Here is a 22,455-nt window from a genome sequence, read left to right as displayed (position 1 = left end):
TGACGTCGACTGGTCCAGGTCTACCGTTTTGCAATTTCCAAGGCCCACTTTCACCTGGGCCAGGTGAGTCTCTGTCCAAAGACGCGTATTTATCCCGAAAGTGCTACTGGTCTTAACATTTCAGGAGCTACGAATCGAAAACACGACACCGACCGGCGAAACGAATCCACAAATGCGACCGACGAAACAAATCCAAAACCTGACATCGACCGACGAAACTAATCCACAACCGCGACCGACGAAACGAATGAAAACAACACTTTGCGACCGACGAGACGAAATTTTCGAGGAGCCGGCTCAAAAGTAAACAACTTTCACACGCTACGAAGGAAAAGATCATCGGTGCCCGAGTTTTTAACCAATTGGATGCTGTCAGAAATGGGTATTTCTGAAGGGGCCAGTATGTTCGATGCACACTGAGAAAATCGTGCACGAATAAAGTGGCGCTATCTGGTCCTGGGAAAGCGAAGCAGCCCAGTGAATTTTCATTGTTTTTTTTCACTGGGGCATGCTGTCAGACCAAAGGCGTTAGCAGCAGTGGGCTGCTAGGAAAACAAAAAAGATGGATTTCCGCTCTTTTCATCAGGCCCAGTATAAAAGGCCCTTCAGGAAGAAACGTGGCCTCTTTTTCCGACAGTGGCGGCCGTGCAGTCAACATTGAACCAAAACAACCAAAACATCCCAGCAGAGCAGTGATCGTCGACAAATTTAATGTTGAAATTTAAAAGTTTTGAAGTGTAGTAGTAAAATTAGTTATAATTAAGAAAAGTAGAAATTGAATTAAATGTAGTGCTGTAATAAATGTAATTAAGGAAAACTAGTGCAAAATATACTTACCGGTGCTGAAAGGGGAAAAGGAATACTTACCTGTTTACTTACCGACGCAACTTGATGACGAACCTGAAAAGAAAATCAACTGAGGAGGAAAACCAACGGCGAACATAAAAGTACTTCCGTTCACCACCAATTTATCAATTTTGACATTCATGACAAATTTTCCGATTTTCCAATTTTCATCTAAGAAGGTACAATTGCCTTAGAAGCAAATTCGCCAATTGGAATCATCAAAGTAAGCCTTTTCCCAAAGACTTGGGTAAAATTTGACCTTTCGTTTTGACAGATTTCTTCAGCCGAAGTTTCATTTCTTGTGAAACGAATTAATCAGTGTTTCGATTTAGATTAGATAAATTGAAGTAATCAATTCTTGGTTGCTTCCAAGAAATCTCGACTGACCGAACGAGCTTTGGGGAAACTTGCTAATTCTACCTTCGGGAAATGTGTCGGTGAAAATCACTCTTTATCTGCTCGGGGAAATCTTCACTTCTCAACCTCTTTTCTTCCTCGTTTGCTTAAGTGGTCCATCAATCTCACGCCTGATCCATTTTCCAATTTGCATTTAATAAATTATAGATGGCTGACTATGTCGCCGTGAGATAAGCAGAGAAGTGCTTGGTTCCTTCTCTATCTTTATCTGCCACTGTTCTACGTTGCTTCTCGCTTCGAACTCGCTGAAGCCACTTTAGATTGAGTGATGACGATGATGATGATGAAAATTTGCATTTTCACGTGGATTGAATTTTCCTGCCTTTCTGCGAACGTGATAATGCGAACCTCATACCCGTAAAATTCATCATTTCCTCCAGTTGTCAACGTCAATCGCAGTAATCCACGACAGGAGAAAAAAATCTGTCAACCGTAGGATGTTTTAATTTGCAGACGAAAGACAACTGTTGCTACGATCCATCAAATTCGAGGCTTTGGGATTGAGAGATCCAATAAGAATACGAATGAAACCTGTCAATTGACCCCAAAAGTTGGACCCAGGACTGGTCCTCTCGAAAAACAGGAAAAGCTCTTCCTAATTTACCTTTTCTTGTATTCCGGAAGGATTCCGCAATTTTATCCGGTCGAGTAGATTTCTGATGGTACGTGAGCTTCCCGGAAAACTTTTCCCGTTTTCTCTTTTTCCCCTCGCACGGAGTTTTCCTGCCTTCGAATCGCTTAGCTCCTTCCTACACATCCGACACACATTGACAGGAAAGAATTAATTGAGTGCCCGGTGTGGTTGTTCGATTTAAGTTTCTCACGAGTTTCTCACGTCAAACACGAGAGAGCTTCCATCCTTACACAAAACAATTCTTCTGGGGGGAGTTTGAACATAAGTTGGAGAATCCTTTCCTTTTGGCCAACATAAATACATATGTACGTTGTTGCCCCGAAGAAACAATCTTGAAAAGCATTCCCCCGGCTGACACAATGATTGAAGACTCTATTCGGGGTTAGTTTTGAGAGTTTTCTGTTTCGGAGGGACTTCCGGATTGTGGCTTTGCCGCAACACGAGCGTGAAACTTTTCTTCCGGGTGCGTGAGTTTCAAATTGATTCCTCTCCGGTTAAGCCTTTGACGGGCAGGGATAATCTGTTCAGGGGTCACTCTGCTAAGGGACCAACTCTAGGGTCGGGTCGATTCGATTTATAAAAAAAACAAATGATCCAAATAAGACGTGAAATAATCTTTCGACTGATTGACCATTCTGTCGCTTGGTTTTAAGATAGATATGCGGAATTTCGGGAAATTTCTGTCACTAAGATTCAGCTGGTCGATTCCACGTGGTTGCTTTGATGTTTTGATCGACTTATGACTTTCAACTTTCGACTTTCGGCAGCAAACTATTTACTTTCCACTTTCATCTTTCGACATTCGGCTTTCTATTTTGTCAAAAACTTTCAACAATCTGACAAATGTAAAAAATGTAAAAATGGTCAAAAATGTCAAAATGGTCAAAAATGTCGAAAATTTAAAAACTGTCAGAAATTTCAAAAATGTCAAAAAGATCAGGTTAGAAAGTCAGATTGACTGAAAATTTTAAAATTATGAAATCAGGAAGTAAGAGGCTAGAGTTTTACTCTTTTTCGGATTCGGAGACCTCATCAAAATTGGACACTGAAAGTCGAAGGTTGAAGACAAAAGTCGAAAGTTTAAAGTTGAGAATTGAAAGTCATAAGTCGATCAAAACATCAAAGCAACCACGTGGAATCGACCAGCTGAATCGCAGTGACAGAAATTTCCCAAAATTCCGCATATCTATCTTACAACCAAGCCATGTTATCTTCAGTTTTGATTAATCTAGTTCCGAGTTAAAATGGACACTCAAAACTTATTTTGTGGCTTCCTTTTATGAGAAAAATCTCAAAATTGACGGCAAAGCAAAACTCCTACTCCAGGAATTATCTTTAAATTAAAGTTGAAAAGTCCACCACCAAAAAAAAAAACCTAATAACCATCATATAGGTTACTACTTTCCGTTATCTTCAAACCTACATGCATCTTCATAGAGTAGTCTAGTCCCAGTAAATTCTCAGAATTTAAAGTTAATAATGCTTCATAAATTGCCAGGAAGTATATCCATCCCATACACACACAAAGCCCCAAATTGATTATCGTCCTGATCAGCCGACCTAGTCGTCGTGCCCCGATTATGAAATGATTGACATGGGTTAGCCACAAAAACAATACACAAAGCAAAACTAACGACGACGGCTACAAAAAGGGCAATCGAAAATTTTGTCGGAAATTTTCCGACCCAGCAAAACACGAGAAACACCTCCTTCCTGAGCTTTTTGTTTGCTGAGATTTTCCCCTCACTGAACATCCCCAGCTGCTTTCCTAGATTCACTACTGGACTAGATAAGGTTGGCTCGGTGAGGTGGGTTGCTTAGATCTGTCACTCGTTTGTCACGTGAATTTTTTGGTTGCGGCTTTCCCGGAAAACCGAAAAACAGACGACAAGCAAGCGCCTACTATGTTTCGGAACATATCTGAGGCTCGACGACAATTTTTCGCTGTCAGTCGACAACGGGATGTCAGACAAATGATTTCGAAAGTTATCTTGATGTGTTTTTCAATTATTTGATTAAAGGTGTCATTTTTTTCTGGGAATTGTTTATGAAAAATAAATTTATAAGGCTGACGTGTGCCATCACGTGCCGGATTTGAACCATAGAACCATTCTCGGGTGTCAATGTTAAAAGTCGGGGTCGTTGTTCTGTCCATCCAAAGGATTGAAAACGGATTGAAAGGCGAGGAGAAAACCATCATCATCAAAACCCGTTTGGCTAATGGGGCATCCATCCTCACAAAGCTAAGCCAACAGCCGACGACGACCGACTGACGATGGATGGCAAGACCAAAGCCAACAGAGTGACACCCCCTGTCTGAGTCCTGGCAACATGAAAGCCTCCACCCAAACCCGGACCCGGAATCTTTAATGTACCGTAAAACTGATGCGGCTGCTGATGCGGTTGAACCAATTGGACCGAAAATCATCCCCACGAGTTTCCGGTGATGAACAGCCCAAGCAAGGAATATCATCAACAACAAACAACAGCAGCCAGCAATGGGGTTTTCTGATGGGGTAGTCACTCTTCCGTGAGAATAAAAAAAAAAGGAAAAAGCTGCATGTGAAAATGGGAAAACGTCAACGATGGCCAATGATGAAAACAGCTGGAAAATGTGATGGGAAAAACGTTTGTTGTCATCTGTGAGCTCATCTGTATTCAATTTTTTGCTTACGGTTTTGTGTTAGAAATAGGTGCATTTGAAATTAAAAAAAAAACATTCGTACTACTGAGCAAAGTTAGTGCAGTTTAAAAAGAGTTTTCGGTGCAAAAATAAAGTGGCTTTGAAGTTCAAAGTTTGAACAAAAGAAGAAAGTCTTTTTGGAATATTATTATATTTTTGAAATTTTTGACGTTTTTAACATTTTTGACATTTTTCACATTTTAAACATTTTGAACATTTGTGACATTTTTGACAATCTTCACAATTTCGTTATTTTTGACATTTTTTACTTTTTTGATATTTTTGACATTTTTGATATTTTTGACATTTTTGATATTTTCAAATTTTTCAAATTTTTGACAAATCTGACATTTTTAATATTTTGAAATTTTGACATTTTCAACATTTTTGACATTTTGGACATTTTTGACATTTTTGAAATTTTTGGCATTTTTGGCATTTTTGACATTTTTGACATTTTTGACATTTTTGACATTTTTGACATTTTTGACATTTTTGAAATTTTTGACATATTTGCCATTTTTGACAATTTCGACATTTTTGACATTTTTGACATTTTTGACATTTTTGACATTTTTGACATTTTTGACATTTTTGACATTTTTGACATTTTTGACATTTTTGACATTTTTGACATTTTTGACATTTTTGACATTTTTGACATTTTTGACATTTTTGACATTTTTGACATTTTTGACATTTTTGACATTTTTGACATTTTTGACATTTTTGAAATTTTTGAAATTTTTGACATTTTTGACATTTTTGACATTTTTGACATTTTTGACATTTTTGACATTTTTGACATTTTTGACATTTTTGACATTTTTGACATTTTTGACATTTTTGACATTTTTGACATTTTTGACATTTTTGACATTTTTGACATTTTTGACATTTTTGACATTTTTGACATTTTTGACATTTTTGACATTTTTGACATTTTTGACATTTTTGACATTTTTGACATTTTTGACATTTTTGACATTTTTGACATTTTTGACATTTTTGACATTTTTGACATTTTTGACATTTTTGACATTTTTGACATTTTTGACATTTTTGACATTTTTGACATTTTTGACATTTTTGACATTTTTGACATTTTTGACATTTTTGACATTTTTGACATTTTTGACATTTTTGACATTTTTGATATTTTTGACATTTTTGACATTTTTGACATTTTTGACATTTTTGACATTTTTGACATTTTTGACATTTTTGACATTTTTGACATTTTTGACATTTTTGACATTTTTGACATTTTTGACATTTTTGACATTTTTGACATTTTTGACATTTTTGACATTTTTGACATTTTTGACATTTTTGACATTTTTGACATTTTTGACATTTTTGACATTTTTGACATTTTTGACATTTTTGACATTTTTGACATTTTTGACATTTTTGAAATTTTTGAAATTTTTGACATTTTTGACATTTTTGACATTTTTGACATTTTTGACATTTTTGACATTTTTGACATTTTTGACATTTTTGACATTTTTGACATTTTTGACATTTTTGACATTTTTGACATTTTTCACATTTTTGACATTTTTGACATTTTTGACATTTTTGACATTTTTGACATTTTTGACATTTTTGACATTTTTGACATTTTTGACATTTTTGACATTTTTGACATTTTTGACATTTTTGACATTTTTGACATTTTTGACATTTTTGACATTTTTGACATTTTTGACATTTTTGACATTTTGTACATTTTGTACATTTTGTACATTTTGTACATTTTGTACATTTTGTACATTTTGTACATTTTGTACATTTTGTACATTTTGTACATTTTTGACATTTTTGACATTTTTGACATTTTTGACATTTTTGACATTTTTGAAATAGTTGACACTGTTGACGTTTTTGACACTCAGAGTTTCTGGCTTCCAGACTTCTTAAATTGCTGATTTTCTGATTTTCCGATGACTTTCTGTCTTCCTGTCTTTCTGACTTTCTGGCCCTCTGACCTTCTGGCATTCTGAATTTTCCACTTTTTGAGTTTCTGACTTTCTTGCTTTCTGAAATTCTGAGTTTCTGAATTTCTTACTTTCTGACTTTCTCACTTTCTGATTTGCTTGCTGACGTTCTGTCTTTCTAACAATCTGACTTTCTTACTTTTTGACTCTCTGACATTCTGACTTTCTTTCTGACTTTCTGACTTTCTAACTTTCTGACTTTCCCACTTTCCGACTTTCTGGATTCCTCACTTTCTGACTTTCTGGCTGGCTATCTAACTTTCTGACTTACTGACTTTTTGACCTTATTATTTTCTGACTTTCTGACTATTTTCTTTTCTGACTTTCTGAATTTCTGACCTTTTGACTTTCAAAACTTTTGATTTTCTGAACTTGTGTCTTTCTGTCTATCTGACTTTTACACTTCCTGACTTTCTGTCTTTCTAACTTTCTGACTTTCTGTCTTTCTTACCCAAGGCTGATAAATTTCAGTCAATGTCGTTCCATCTGACCAACGTCTAGTAGTTAATGTTATCGAAAGAATATCAATGTCGTCTACCACTTGAATGACCAAGCTACAATGTCAGTGTTCTTACCTTTTGACTCTCTTTCATTCGGTCTTTCTTTCTTTCTCACTTTCTGACTGACTGCCTGACTTTCTAACTTTCTGTCTTTCTGACTTTTTGACTTTCGAAATTTCTTACTTCCTGAATCTTTAAATTTTTGACTTTCATTTTTTAACTTTCTGACTTCCCGACTTTCTGACTTTCGGACTTCTTCAATTTCTGACTTTCTTACTTACTGACTTTATGTCTTCTTGTCTTTCTGAGTTTTCCACTTCTTGATTTTCTGTGTTTCTGACTTTCTAATTTTCTAACTTTTTGATTGTCTGACATTTTTTCTTACTGACTTTCTGACTTCCCGCTTTTTGACTTTATTATTTTCTGACTATTTTATTTTTTTGACTTTTTAATTTTCTGATTTCCTGAATTTCTGACTTGCTGACATTCTAATCTTTCCATTTTCTGACTTTCATTAATTTTTTGACGTTCTGACTTCCCGACTTTCTGATTTTTGGACTTCTTCAATTTCTGACTTTCTTACTTCTTACTGACTTGTGTCTTCCTGTCTTTCTTACCTTTCAACTTCCTGATTTTTTGTCAGTCGAACTTTCTGACTTTCTTACTTTTTGACTCCCTGACTTACTGACTTTCTTTCTTACTGGCTTTCTGATTTTCTCACTTTATGACTTTCTGGATGACTTTCTGACTTTCTGACTATTTTACTTTTTGACTTTTTAAATTTCTGAATTTCTGGATTTCTGACATTTTGATTTTCTAATTTTCTAATTTTTTGATTTTATGACTTTTTTCTTTTTTTGACTTTCTGACTTCCCGATTTTCTGACTTTCCGACTGCTTTAATTTCTGACCTTTTCATTTCATGACTTTGTGTCTTCCTGTCTTTCTGTCTTTCTGACTTTATGACTTTTCCACTTCCTGACTTTCTGACTTTTTTAATTCATGATTATCTGACTTTCTGACCTAAGACTTAATGATTTTTTGACTTCACGACTTTCTGACTTTTCTTCAAATTAATTTACCTATTTTGTCGTAGTGAACTATCTCAATTACTTAAATTCTTTGTTTTTTTACTCTTTTGACTTTCAAAATGAGTATTGAATTTTTTGTGGTTTTTTCTTTCGGATGTTCCAACATTCTGGTTTTCTTTGTTTCTGAGTTGTCCATGCTTATTCTTACGATACATACACAGCCCGATCTTGTTAGTATCCCGGTGAGTAGTAAAAGTACAATTACTACTCATATTGACTCGTAGTTAAGTTCTCCTAAGCACACAATTTAAATTTACCGGATTTGTCATAGCAGCACAAAATCTACAACATATGATTTTCATTATTCTCCACAAATCAAGGCTTTGATAAGCGCAAGAAAGTTGCACATTAAGTTTTTAACCTTGAACGGCAATCAAAGCATGCTACCGAGCTCTTCGCGTCATGAATTCATAACAAACCCATGACTGCAAACAATATTTCCAATCCAAAACTAAACACTTTTTCTTAACATGGATTCACGATTTCACTGCATTTGTGCACATATCTTCCATTTGAAACCACCTGCCACCTACCAACACTTGGTGGAATGGTTGAAAAAATGGTTTTGCCAAAATTGCTGCGAATGCCATCCACAAAATTATAAATAAATAAATAAACTAAAGCTTTGCCTTTTTATGGCTTTGCACCAGCATTCAAGTGCTAAATGACACTATATCAGCACATAAAGTGCAATTTTGCATTACAACAGCTGCATCGTTTTAGAATTTTGCCACTCTTTTAAAAGGCAACCAGCATTTTATCAGCTTTGCACAATGCTTTTGAAATGCAATATAGCTCTAAAGAGTGACAAAGGCTATATTTTCTAAGCATTAAATTTGCATCACTTAAGCTTGCTTTAATGCTTTTTAGCACTATGTAAGTACTACAGTGGCATTAGGCCAAAGCACATTACCATTGATTGATGCTGAATTAATGCAAATTATGGGCACCGGTTGCCAAAAATTTGATTCAAATAGGCCTTTTAGGTCCACAAGCAGAGTTCCCGAAAAATGTACGATCCATGGATGTCATGAGTTTGATTCCAGGTCATCTTCGCCCGAAAAATAAAAAAAAAATCATATAGAAAATTCAAGCAGAGAGTTCCCCTTTATATGCATCAAACACCCTTAATCAGCGATTATCAAAATTAGCCAAATTTCATTATCATGGCAGAAAAATGGAGCCAAACAAAAATCGAACTTTTTTTTAACCCGCATGGTTGTACCTCATTTGAACGCCATTTGCATTTTCCCAGCATTTTGCCCGCCAACGCTATAGCATCAACTTAGCATAGCACAGTGCTTTTATAGGGTTATACCAGTTTCTGCACTAAAGCCGCAGGAAATTTCGTCAAACCTGGCTCACAAAGCTAATATGATGCACAGAATAAAGCTCTATAGCTGACGTTAAAGCAGAATTGGTGCATGTTTTTAGTGCTTATGGTTACTTGGGTATCAAACCAGCCAAGAAAACAAAGCTCCTTCCCCACAACACTGGAAATTAATATGTACTACTAGAATGTTTCACGTTCATCACTCCTCCTAACCAGGCATTAGTTGCCTCAAATATATCAGGAAATACTTCGGCAACTTCTACCGGTCACTTATTGAAACATTATCTGCTAGTTTTTTATTCTTGAATTCCTAATTACACTTAAATTTCAATAAAATTGTTGACGAAGGAAAATAAAATGCGCCAAAAAGTCATGGTTTACTTCTGAGTTTCTATGTTTTTGAGTTGGGAGCAGTAAGTTGAAAACGAAAGTGCAGATAGAATGAAAGAGTCGTGGTTTGAAGGTTAAGGTTTGAAAATCACGACCTACAGTACCGTTCATAATTGTATAGAAATTGGAAGCACGCACACTGTCACTTCAACTTTGAACATCCATAACTTTTTACTCTGATGATATTTCTTGAACAAATTTTCTGCGTAAGATAGATCAACTATCACGCTATTATATCATGAATTTTGTGCTTTCTTAAGTTTGTGTGGCCTGAGATACAGTAGTTTTACGAAAATCGGACTCTTACCATTATAACTTCAATATCTCAGGAACTCCGCAACACTTTTTACTGAAATTTTGCAGGGTGGTTGTTGAAATATTGAGTAAGCATGTTTGAAGTTCTTGGAGAATTCCATCAATGGGATCACAAGTGACGCGAGATACAATATTTCAGGCATGAACCTAAAAGTGCGACTTCTATAGAATTTTGGACGATTCATGAGAACTATATCTTTTCCATTAACAAATCAGTCAATAAAATGTCTACCCAAAGCAATAAAGAAAAGAAAATATGTAATAAATGATCCATTTGTGTTTTAAAATCTGAATCTCACAAAATTGTTTTGAATTTTTGATAGAATTAGATTTACTGGCTGTAGAACATAAGACATGATTTTCCTATGGAAACATTCGTCCAAAATTCTATAGAAATCGCATTTTTTGGTTCATGCCTGAAATATTGAACCTCACGTAACTTTTGATCCCATCGATTGAACTTTTCAAAAACTTCAGACATGCTAACTTAAAATTTCAACAATTACTCTGCAAAATTTTAATACAATGCGTAGCGAAGTTTCTGAGATATTGCAATTTGAATGGCAAAAGTCCAAAACTTCCGATTTTCGTAGAACTACTGTATCTCAGGCCACACAAATTTAAGAAAGCTCAAATTTTGTGATATAATAGCGTGATAGTTGATCTATCTTACGCAATAAATTTTATAAAAATATATCATCAGATTAAAAAGTTATGTCAAAGTCGAAGTGACAGTGCGCGTGCTTCCAATTTCTATACAATTATGAACGGTACTGTAAGAGTTGATCATTCAGACAGGGTTGCCGAAATCACATAGACATGGTCAACCTGGAATGTTTAGGGAACTATTTTAGAATTTTTGTTAGCGATCACAGGTATTTTTAAAATGTTTTCACAGAATCCAAAGATTTCAATTTTTTCCAGATTTTTTTTAATAAATTTTCTGTCACTTTTGAATTTGATTTTCTGTCGCCAATTCATGGTAATTTGATGGTATATGTTATTTGAATTTGTTGTCTTTCAATTGAGTTTTTGAAAATGTCACAATTTATGAATGAATGACATGGTTTTGAAAAAAATCATACAAATGTCATTACAATATACCTCCACAAAAATTCGGAGTCGATTTACAGAACTACAGGTTTTTTTTTTGTTAAAATCAGACTTTTTTGGCAACCTTTAATAAAGATGCAAAAAGCTAACGGCAGAAATCGAAGTTTAAAATCCATTGTATAAAATCCAGGATCCGAAATAATAAATCGAGTATTAGTAGAACAACGCCATTGTCAATATTTGGGAGAAAAAGTCTCGAGTTGTCGATCAACGAATGTTAAGTGTCTAGAGTAAGTCGAAAGCCGAGAGTTTAATATCGAATTTCATATTTTTATCAAGAATACTTACTCGAAAATATAAAGTCTGGACTCGAGATTTCAGAGTCAAGAGTCGAGAATCTAAAGGTATCAATTCAAGAATCGAGTCAAAAGTCAGGTAGTTAAGACAGTAAATGGTTGGATTTATGAAGTTGATTTCTAGATTTCGAGCGTTGAGAATGCAGTGACGATCTCGAAAGTCGAAAATTCAGATTCAAGAATCGGAAAATAATGATATTCGATTGTGATATTCGACCCTTATTTATCCAGAATCGAGAGTCGGTAGTTGAATTTTGATAAGGCTCACAAAATGCCACAGTGAAGAGTCCTCATGAAATTCGAAAGTAGTGAATCGATTTTCGAAAGTCGATAGTCGAGTCGAGAGTATCTCGACTGTGCAATCAAGAGTCGAGAGTTGACAGTTCGAAGTAGAGAATAAAGTTTAAAGAATCGACAACCGAAAATCGAAAGCCTGGCGCCGAGAATCTGAAGTCGGCAGTCAAGAGTCTGAAGTCCAATTTCGACATCCTATAATCGAGAGTCGAGAACCGAAAGTTTATATTTGAGAGTCAAAATCAACAGTCAAGAGTTGAAAGTCGACGGGCGAGAATCGACAGGCCGAGATTTGAACTTAGGAAATCAACAGTGGAGAGTTGACAGTTAACAGTTGAAAGTCGACATATAAGAGTCGAGAGTCGAGAATCGACAGTCAAAAGTCGAAAATCTAAAGTCAAGAGTCGACGGTCGAAAGTCGAGAGAGTTTTCCATTTTTAATTTAAGCTTCACAGCATTTCCACAAATCATGCAGAACTTCATCACTCCGATTTCCGAGTAAATATACGCATTCAAATAACTATTAGTACACAATTTCGAACTGTTTACACACGTTCGACTAAGTTGCTCTCGCTAACCTCACCCCGGGGAGTTTCTGACCATCGAGACCAAATAGGCCTCGATGGCCAGACCTACCAGCTGCCGGATCGTGCGTGTGCCGTGCCTGTAGTCAAGTGATTTCGCCTTTAATCGATACCCGGGTATTAATTATCGACGAGATTGCTGGCTAGGGATGAAGGGCACCCGGAGGCTGCTGCGTTGACAGGACACCCTCTCTCCTATCCTCGGTAACATACGGGGTACACACATACGGGGTTTCGATATCCAGAAATCCGCAGCAGGGTTCCGAATTGAGGCTGATGCGATGATGGAGAGAGATGTACCGCACACCGAAGACCGGAAACGGAAAATCGTTCCTCGCCCGGACTGGGAAAGCTTGCATTGTCTGGGGCTTGTAATCGATATCAGGGATCCGCACAAATGTCAGTATGTGTGTGTGTGCTCACACACACATCCATGCTATATGGGTGCCGGTGTTGTAATCGTAGCAGGCTAAGGGATTTTGGCTTCGGCAAAAGTGATTATATTCTCATCGGAGCAGCAGGCGGGGTGCTGATTAGTCGAACGAAGCCACGTGGTTTTGGGGAGGAAAACCAGAAGACTGAAGAAGATACGCATACATAATTTACCATCATTTCCTCAGCAGGCGTTGGGTTTTGCCGGCAGCTATCAGATTGTTGTTGGCTGCCATCTAATTTGCTACGTGATTTCGTTTCATTTCGTTCTATCGTTCCGTTTTGCCGCCCCGGCCGAAAGCCAATGGATTTCGGTTTTGTTTCCCTTTTTGCCTGTTTGTGTTGCTCGATGATGTTGATGATGTACCATCGAAAGCGTTCCGGTTACTAATTGATAGTGTTTTGTTTCGCTAACACAATTTTCACCTGAACACTCTCATTGAGTTTTGTTTTTTTCGGGAACCCCTGAATTTCTGAGTCTGAGCAGGCCATGAATAATCAAACGTGGCGCAGGTAAGTGATTAATTTTTCATGAATAAGCAAATGACAACAATTTAGCGAGCAAATTTGATGTTACAGGTTGTTGTGACCGATGTTGTTCAGAGACTTTTTTCGGTTTCTTGGATTCCCTATAAATAAACATGAGCTCACACAATTTTCTCAATTCAAAGTTGGCCTTGTTTTTGTTGAATCGGACCGAAACATGGTCGATTTCCCAGATTGAAAAGTGGTTAAGGTTGCTCCTTTCTGAGCAAATTCAACGCCAACTGAGTCCGAACAAAAAACGAGAAAAAGCTTGGGATCGCCTCAATAAACTGAAATCAAGTTCCCATTCAAGTCCACTCACCTCTATCCATGTTTTTTCCCCCGATTCGACAAAGAAAACCCCAGAAACCGCTTTTCCAAGCGTTCACCGACATAAATCTTCTCTTCTCTTTCGTCTATTTGAAAAGTTCCCAGGGCAAAAGCAGTTCGAAACCACCTAACCCGAACGGATCGACGACGGACCTAAACCCAGAGATGGGAGCAAAAGGTTTAATTACCACAAAGGCTGTTCTACGGTGCTGGGTCTACGCCCTCGCCATAACTTGACAGGGAACATTTTTGGGATCCTGAACCGGTCGCCGGATAATGGCGGAACAATCGGCCTCTAAACAACCCACGTTTCGCACATTATGTTTAGAGAAGGGTCGTCTGAGCGCTGCTTTTTGGTTTGAAGCCGGCCCACGATTGAATCGCCATTTACAAGTTTACAGCTCTTGCAGACACCATTTCAACGAGAAGGAACCGAAATTTTCGATGTTCGTTTGTGGAACACTTTCTGATTGGGGTTGATGATGGTTTGAATCTCGACTACCGGCGGCATCGGCGATTGGATTTCGATTGTGTTTCGTTAACACCGAATTAATGAACCATTTACTACAATTGTCGGTGTTTTGCAACTTAAAGCTAGAAAAAAACCCATGTTTGAACACCGAGTTTGGGGAAAAACGAAATTTCCAAGTTCTAAGGAGGATGAGTTTACATTGACGATTCTGTCGAATTTTTCCAGAAAAGGTTAGGAAGAGTTTTTAAAAAACAACACTGTGGGATACCTGTAGGAAACCTCTGTTTAATACTGTCATAAAAATATGTAATTACACAATGCAGCGAAAATGCCATCGGAGCACCCCTAGGCAAACAGCGCGCTAAGACATTGGTCTCAGTCACACACAGCCTCCCTCTCTATCACAGTCAGTGATGTTCCAACCGAGCGCTCGCGACGGCGCACGCCAGTGCAGCTCAGTGCTAGTCAAGACGATTTCCTCCCGCACTTTCCGGAACCGCGCAATGTAAGCTCAAGGATTTTGGCCGGATAATTTCTCGGTACTAACCAGAACCCACAATTGGCGATCCTGCCAGGTGCGTGGTATTCAATAATTAATGGTAATACTACGCAATAGCTGAAATTTTCTGGCTCATTAGTTTGCCAACGTTTGTGGCAACCATTTTGTTTTGTTTCTGATCAGCGATAGCGGGAAAATCATTACGCGGCTGCTGGTCGTTGGTTCGAGTGTTGAATATTGCAAAATCTTCTCAAGTAATAGATTTTTCAGATAATTAATCAATGTTTCTGATACGACTGATGAAATGCCGATTTGAAAATAAAAACGAGTGCTACCAAAAGTAGGGTAATGCGAGAGAGTAAAAAAAATCATCAAAAAGCAGATAATGCAGCTAGATTTGTTAAAGTTCCGTTAAGTTGATAAATGTTGCGAATTATTTAATGAAAGAATTTTGAATACTTTTCGATGTTTTCAGTGAGGTTTTATGAGCTTACAGGACGTGAGGATTGAGTTTTTATATTTTTGTTAAAACGAATGAATTTATAACAGGTAAAACACAGAAAAGCATTGGAATTGAATAAAATAATTTAATAGAAACCCAACACGTTAGGGCGCGACGAAGACCTCCGCCCGATTTAAAGAATTTTAACAGCTTGGTGGATGCCAACTGTTAGGGCGCGACGAAGACCTCCGCCCAGCTGAGAGAATTTTAACAGCTTGGTGGATGCCAACTGTCAGGGCGCGACGAAGACCTCCGCCCAGCTGAGAGAATTTTAACAGCTTGGTGGATGCCAACTGTTAGGGCGCGACGAAGACCTCCGTCCAGTTGAGAGAATTTTAACAGCTTGGTGGATGCCAACTGTTGGGGCGCGACGAAGACCTCCGCCTAGCTGAGAGAATTTTAACAGCTTGGTGGATGCCAACTGTTAGGGCGCGACGAAGACCTCCGCCCAGCTGAGAGAATTTTAACAGCTTGGTGGATGCCAACTGTTAGGGCGCGACGAAGACCTCCGCCCAGCTGAGAGAATTTTAAACAGTTTGGTGGATGCCAACTGTTAGGGCGCGACGAAGACCTCCGCCCAGATGAGAGAATTTTAACAGCTTGGTGGATGCCAACTGTTAGGGCGCGACGAAGACCTCCGCCCAGTTGAGTTAATTATAACAGTTTGTTGGATCCCAACTGTTAGGGCGCGACGAAGACCTCCGCCCAGTTGAAACGAATACGAACAACTTGGTGGATACTAACTCACGTTTAATTGTTATAAACATGCACAGTTTGGTGGATGCTAACTGTTAGGCGCGCAATGCAAAATGTAGGTAGAAGATTGCCCATTGTTCAATAAGGCTTCAGAACAAAATCCAAATAAACAGCTTGGTGCATGCCAATTGGTAGGTGTGACAAATACGTCTGCCTAAAGCAGAAGGTTATACACTGTCTAATGCGAAACTGATTCATGGTAGTTCGTACTTAAACAAGTCGAATGAAGGGGTGTTTAACACGGTTGAGATGTTTTTCATCTTATAAATGAAATCGAATTATCTTCGATGTCACTCTGTGAGCGTTTAATGCCTTTCAATGGTATAAACTGGTTTGAGAATATTAACGTTAAGTGAACGTGGAGTGGATTTGAAGTAGAAACAATTAGTGCCTGTGTAAGTTTTGTTATAATTATTTATTTAAGTCGATTCTCTCTGGTAAATGTAGATCGGTTTATCAAATTGTTTTTTTAGCTCCGATTTGTTTTAGAGACCCTGCTGCTCATTGTTAGCTTATTTGGCTTGACTTGATTGTCTGAAGATCTTCCTTCAATAGCAAACAAATTGGATTGAGTTGCTCGGAAATGTTTTCCAAAAGCTCCAAGGCAATGTAGTTGTCTGCAGTTATTTAGTTTAGATTTTCATGTGCAATTTTGGTTCTCTTTGTAGAGTTTTAGACAATGTCCTTCATTGTCACAATCCGGATTGGTGTTCAGATTGTACTCCCCTAATCGTACCTTGTGAAGATCGTCTAATCCCTTCCAACTGCGAAAAGCGGTTCAAACATACTTCGGATAAATCCACGAGTCTACAAAGGTGTTTTTTCACCTTTTTATAAGGATAGCCATTTCCGGGCAGTGACCCAAACCGGCTTCTCGACCACTCAAGAATCCGCAAAAGAGCTTTTGGGTCATTGGGTCACGAATTCGATTGGTTGAAACACTGTCTGCGCCACCTTCAAACAGTGCAAATGAATAGTGCTATCAAACGAGCAGCGGCTTTCCTTGGCGAATATCTAGAATTGTTTTGTGAGCTGCAGTGGTGGATACCCGGATGCTCAATTTATCGGTTGGATTCTTGGAGCTGCAAAATGCTGTAACAAAAGCGAAAGTTGTGAAAAAAGTTGTTTGCAATTTCTTCTTTATCTTAATTTGACCAAACCAGTGAATAGGCCATGTGAAAACACTAACTGACGTCAGTCCACGGATATTTTTCATTCGCCATGAAGTCCAACGGCATCCAGACTAATATTCATTTTTGCAGGATACACACACATTAAGAATAACGTAGGGAGCAACACGAAATATTCTGAACAGGACCTTGTGAGAACGGCATTCGCTTTCGTACCACCGGTCTCCTGTAGGAGCATTGTTGGTTTAAGCCTAGATAGTGACCACAGGTATACATTTCCACGACATGCATGTCTAAAACAGTCATTATTTTAACGTCCTGGAATGGAAAGATCCGATAAAGCTGAAACGAAAAATGAAAAAAAATCAAACTGCATAAGATACTTACCAATGTTAATGTAGATTATGAATTTCTCCCATTTGTCGCTTTACTCTTTTTCTCAATACATTCCTCGATAATCCGCTTCATTAGTCCAATGAGATCGTTTAGGCTTGCTGAACAATTTTCTACATGATCTATACGCAAACTGCAGATCCAAATCGAAGGGCTACTGTTTTGTTTTTGTTGACATCCGTACACGCTTAGAATAAATTATCGACGAAAAAGGATTGTAAAGTCTGGAAACACATTTGAAAACGGTGCAATAATTACTTTTACACTGCGAGATTTTTTTAAAGATTTCGAATATGCAATAATTGGTTTTGTGTACATTTAGATAAATGACAACCATGAAACGAAGATTGAATGATAAATAGAATTAAAATGTCAGATAAAGATCTTTTTTTTCTTTTTTTTTGTGAGTAAATGGGAGATGTGGGATACCTGTAGGAAACCTCTGTTTAATACTGTCATAAAAATATGTAATTACACAATGCAGCGAAAATGCCATCGGAGCACCCCTAGGCAAACAGCGCGCTAAGACATTGGTCTCAGTCACACACAGCCTCCCTCTCTATCACAGTCAGTGATGTTCCAACCGAGCGCTCGCGACGGCGCACGCCAGTGCAGCTCAGTGCTAGTCAAGACGATTTCCTCCCGCACTTTCCGGAACCGCGCAATGTAAGCTCAAGGATTTTGGCCGGATAATTTCTCGGTACTAACCAGAACCCACAAACACAAAACCTCTCTAGTTCACTTATAAGTTCAGGCTTATGGTTTGCTGTTTCGATCATTTCTCTAATCAAAGCAGAGAGTCAAAAGTATCAAGACATTAAAGAGTACAGAGAGTTTCAGAAGCCTAAACGGTCTCAAAAGCCTCAAGAGTCTTAAGAGAAGTTGCTAAAGTATCAGTGAGATTGGGGTCCTAATCTCAAGAGTCTGTTGGAAAGTCTCGAGAGTCTCAAGAGTCAAGAAAGCTTGAAAGCTTACTATTTTTCAAATGCTTTAAAATCGTAATATTTTCGAGAGACTTAACAGTCTCAAGCAAGAGTATCCGGGTTTTCGAGGCCGATCGATCTTTTCCTCACATATTCTCCCTTTATTTACCCTCTTTCCCTATTTTCCATCGATTCCACCATCTTCTTTCGCTAAATTTTCATTTTTTTCGCACGAAAAACAACGCGACCGGTCTCTCAAAATATGAGTCTATAAACTGATTTGTCTTTTCCTTTTGGTTTCCATCGAACTCTCGTCTTCCAAAACTCTACACAGTCTTTCTCTCAAACGAAACGAACTCCTCACTCGTCGACTCTCGACAATCACTGTCAAGAGTCGAGAGTGGAAAGCCCAGAGTCGAAGATAGACGGACAGTACTCGAGAGCCGAGAGTCGACTTTCGTGAGTAAAATGTAGAAGGTCGAAAGACAAGAGTCGAGAATCGAGATTCAAAATTCAAGGTTCGAGAGACAAGAACCTAGCGTTGAGAGTTGAAAATTGAAAGTCGAAGATGAGCAGTTGAAATACGAAAGTCGAGAGGAGCCTAAAGAGTCACGAAAGTTTCATGTGCTCAGTAATCTCGAAATTCTCCAAAAGTCTCAAAATCAAGTCTGAAGAGAGTCTAAGTCTCAAGGTTTTTTAGAGTCTCCAAAGTCTGAAGAAAACCCAATAGTCTCAAGTGTCTATTGAGTTTTAAAATTTTCATCATTTTCAAGATGGTGAAGAGGTTGAAGATTTTAAGGGGTTTTTAATTCTCGAAAGTTTCGTGAGCATTAAAATTCACAAAATTGTCAAAAATTCCATGAGCATAAAAAATCACAAAATATTCCAAAAAGCTTCTACAATCTTGGTAGTCTCAGATCCCCAACATGTTTTAAAAACACTGAGAGTCAAAAAGTGTCACAAGCTTTAAGAACTTGTTACGCCTCTAAAGATTTCTCGAAAATCACAAAATTCTCAAGAGACTCCAGAGCCGAAAAGTCAAAATTCTCAATAGTCAGTAGTCAAAAGTTGCTGGATATCAAGGGTCAAGAGTCGGCATTCGCGAGTTCAGGAACGTGTTTCGGTGAGTCGAAGGAAGAGGGCCGAGAGTCGAGGGTTGAAATTCGAGAGATTGAGGTCGAAAGGTGAAACTCGAGAGAACAGATTCATGATGTGACAGCCGAGAGTCAAATTTGAGAGTTAAAAGTCGAGAGCCGAGAGTAGAAATTAAAGATTTCTTGAGAGAAAGAAGTCCGGAGTCAAAGGTCGACAGAAGTGAGCTCAGAGTCAAGAGTCGAGAATCGAGAAACGAAAGTCGAGAGTGGGTAGTTATAATTTGAGAGTTTAAGGTCGAAAGTCGAAACTCAAGACAAAGCCAAAATTCGGATCCGAGAGTTGGAAGAGCCCAAATTCGAGAGTTGAAAGTCGAGAGACGAGAGTCGAAGTTAGAGATTCAAGAGTAGGGAATAAAAAGTTCGGAATCAAAAGTCGACAGACGCGAGCTGAGAGTCAAGAATCGAGAATCGAGAATCGAAAGTCGAGAGTCGGTAGTTAAAATTCGAGAGTTTAAGGTCGAAAGTCGAAACTCAAGACAAAATCAAGATTCGGATCCGAGAGTTGGAAGAGCCCAAATTCGAGAGTTGCGCCGAAGCAGTCCGGAGTCCAAAGTTAACAGACGCGAGCAGAGAGTAAAGAATCAAGAATCGAATATCCAAAGTCGATGGTCGGAAGTTGAGAGTAACCGTCAAGATTCAAAGTCAGGAATCGAAAATTAAGAATCTAAAATTAAGATTCGAATGTCGAGACTTGAAAGTTGAGAGTCGAAAGTAGAGAGACGAAAATCGATAGTCGTAACTGGAAAGTTGAAAGTGCGGTCTGAAGAGTGAAGTCGAGTGTTAAGAGACGGGACTCGAGAGTCGATATACATGAACCGAGCTTCAATGTCAAAAGACCTGAATCTAAAGTCGAGAGTTGAGAATCGAAATTTTAGAGTCTAGAGTCAAGAAATTAAGGGTCGTGAGTCGGTATGAGCTCGCAAATTCCAACTTACGAATCATCTGTCGGGAATCGAAGGAAGAGGGCAGAAAGTCAAGGGTTGAAATTCGAGAGATTAAGGTCGAAAGGTGAAACTTGAGAGAACAGATTCAAGATTCGAGAGACGAGAGTTGGAACGACAGTCGATCCAAATTCGAGAGGTAAAAGTCGAGAGCCGAGAGAATTAATTAGAGAGTAGAGCGTATGAAGTCCGGAGTCTAAGGTCAACAGACGCGAGCTGCGAGTCAAGAGTCGAGAATCGGGAATCGAATGTCGAAAGTCGGAAGTCGATAGTCGAAAGTCGATAGTCGGAAGTCGAGAGACGAAAATTAATAATCGAAAGTGGAAAGTTTAAAGTACAGTGTGAAGAGTGAAGTCGAATCCAGAGTCGAGAATCGAAAGTCGAGTGTTAAGAGTCGGGATTTGCGAGTCAAGCTTCAACGTCAAAATATCAGAATCTAAAGTCGACAGCTGAAAATCGAAATTTTAGAGTCTAGAGTCAAGAAATCGAGGGTAAGTCGAAAGTCGAGAGTGGAAAATCGAGAGTCGAAAGTTAAAAGTTCCAAAAGTTTAGGAGTCTCAAGAATGTGACAGTGCCTTTCGAATCTCAGAAGTCTTCAAAATCCTAAGAGTTTCTAGAGTAGAAAAAGTTTCTAGAGTCTCAAGTGTCTCAAGAAAACCAAGAGTCGTAAGAATCTCTATTGTTAACAGTCTCAATATTCTCAAGAGGTTCAAGTGAGAGGTTAAGTGTGAGGTTAAGTGTTGAAAGCCGAAAGACAAGAGTCGAGAATCAAGATTCAAAATTCAAGGTTCGAGAGTCGAGAGAGACTCAAGAGCATCGAAAGTCTCATACGTTGCTGTAGTCTCTATTGCTTCAGAACTCCCAAAAGATTCGAGCGCCTCAGCAGTCTAAGAACTTCGAGGAAACTTGATAGTCTCCAAAATCTCAAAAGTAAAAAAAATGTCAAAATTATTGCCTCTAATTATTTCAAAATTTTCAAAAGTCTAGAGAGTTTAAAAGTCTCAAAAGTGCCAATAATCTTAAGTGTCTCAAGTGTATCAAGGGCCTCCGGATTCCTAGTAGTTACAGGGTGACAAAAAAGTCCGGTCACACGGGAAAATCTCAATATCTCAAAGAATAAGAAGAAAATCTGAATCTGGCTTTCATAGCTTTATTCAGTAACTCATATAGATACTTCACAGACGATATCTCGAAATTACACCACCTTTATCTGATCGAACCAGCTTCAGACGTCTCCGGAAGTCGTCGCAAGCGGCGCGCACCTGCTTCATCGGCATCTCGTCCCAGATTTTCTAGATAACTCGCTTGAATTGCTGCAAATTTGTTGTTTTATAGTCGTTCAGCTTCGACATCATGTATCCCCACACAAAATAATCCAGTGGATTCAGATCCGGAGACGACGGAGGCCATTCATTCTTCGAAATGAAATCGGTCAAGTTTTTCTCACACCACGCCTTAACAACCTTTGCGGTGTGGGATGCTGCGCCATCTGTCAGAACGCAAGACTGACGTCTTATTTTGGAATCGGGAAACGTTCAGCTTGTCCGCAGGAGTTTGCTCGAGGCTCACACTCCAAACTCGATCATTTTGGCGATTGACTGTTTGCTCCAAAACGAACAGCTTCTCGTCCGAAAAAATAAGCTCGTCATCTGCGCGCCAAACCGAGCAGTGATTACAGCTGTCCTTAACTCTGCCATGGCTCACAACTCAATGTAAACAAACTGCACAGAAACGAAACTCCGCCACTTTGGGCAGTAAAGTTAGCCCTTTCATTTGACATATAGAAGGCTCCAGCCAGAGAGATGCAACGTGCAGGCTACCGATGACCCCGAAAAAGTGTGACCGGACTATTTTGTCACCCTGTAAACATCTGCCGAACCAGAGCCGAAGAGAAAGCGTG

Source organism: Uranotaenia lowii, chromosome 1, assembly GCF_029784155.1.
Source record: "Uranotaenia lowii strain MFRU-FL chromosome 1, ASM2978415v1, whole genome shotgun sequence".
In the NCBI taxonomy this organism is placed as follows: domain Eukaryota; kingdom Metazoa; phylum Arthropoda; class Insecta; order Diptera; family Culicidae; genus Uranotaenia; species Uranotaenia lowii.
Note: the sequence above shows the minus strand (reverse complement) of the source record.